At 36.6% G+C, this 1,264-nt stretch overlaps 1 protein-coding gene across 1 annotated transcript in view; it reads left to right on the top strand.

Moving 5' to 3' along the window:
* The first annotated feature begins 537 nt into the window (after positions 1-537).
* LOC107098706 (protein-arginine deiminase type-2-like) overlaps positions 538-1,264 on the top strand; it is an 8,920-nt gene continuing 8,193 nt past the window's right edge. Inside the window, exon 1 of the mRNA XM_015396519.1 lies at positions 538-605. The gene's annotated coding sequence lies outside the window, so the exon portion shown is untranslated. The remainder of the gene's footprint in view (positions 606-1,264) is intronic.

Here is a 1,264-nt window from a genome sequence, read left to right as displayed (position 1 = left end):
TATTTTTAACCCCATTGTGCTCTATAGCAGGGTTGAATAGCTTTGGTTTAATTCAGAATCATTGCCTTTAATTTTGTAGGAGCAAATATTTTATACTGATGAGACAGATCAACTCCCGCTCTCATTGCAGCTATAGATGGATATTATTCTTTATATAACTGCAACGTTCTCAACTGATATTGTAACATTTGATGTTAAACTGGTAGCCCTTTTTCATGCATAATCAGCATTTTCCTTTTTTCTAAGCTGACAATCTGGTTCTATGGAAAGAACAAAGCTTTTATGGGAGATGCACAGCTTGAACTGGTACCTCTTGGTAAGTTTTGTTTTGCATAACAACATTTCTTAATGTACAATGAATTTCTTTGTTAACTAAACTTCAACAGGTCATCACAGATTTTTTTTTTCATTAGGTTACAGTCTAAGTATTATTGCTGTAAGAGGGACTGGTAAAACTATAACTGTACTGTGTTTGAGTCTTTGCGTTAAATGGTAAGTCCATACAAAAGTACTGAAGGAAACCAAGACATTTCTGTCTTTCAGAGCTCTCACTAGACGTGGATGCTGACAGAGATGGTGTTGTGGAGAGAAAGAACCCAAATAAGGTACAACCTTAAACACAATTGATTAAACTCATTGACCGTGCCTCAGTTCAGAAGAACACGAGTACAGACTTGTGTCCTCGCCAAGTATGTTCATGAGAAGAACACAGGAAAGTATGGACTGGTGAGAATGGGAGCACGCAGCATAAATATGGGTCAATTGGAACAGAAGCGTAATGACTCGTGACTTCACCACATGCTCGGCTAATCTGGAGCTGCATTTCCCCTCTTGTTATTAATAGTTTCTAGATAATAATAAATTCTGACTTTTTTTCATTTATCGAGTGAATAATAATGAACACATTTAGATAAACACAAATCAAATGAACATTTTGCTAAATAAAACAAAAAATCGCCATCATAGCCAGTAGTCCGTCACACAGGGCTTTGCAGAGAGAGGGCTACTGCAGACGGGCTAGGATTAGACATGGCTGCCGTTACCCTCAGAGGTCCACTAGTTGCCACGGTCCTCTCAACTTTGTACATTTTCTTTTAAAAATTACCCATTAAAAAGGTAAATGGACCATATGCTTAAAATTGTAATGTTCTCCCCTCAAATGATCTTAAAACGTATTTTTATTAAGCAACAGCAACAGAAAAGAGAACTTTTAACTTAATACTCAGAGCTCTGTGAGTATTCCTGTTATCTCAAAGTTTTTTTT

This window comes from Cyprinodon variegatus, unplaced genomic scaffold (genome assembly GCF_000732505.1).
Source record: "Cyprinodon variegatus isolate N-32 unplaced genomic scaffold, C_variegatus-1.0 Scaffold802, whole genome shotgun sequence".
Lineage (NCBI taxonomy): Eukaryota > Metazoa > Chordata > Actinopteri > Cyprinodontiformes > Cyprinodontidae > Cyprinodon > Cyprinodon variegatus.
Note: the sequence above shows the minus strand (reverse complement) of the source record. Positions and strands in the feature narration are given on the sequence as shown.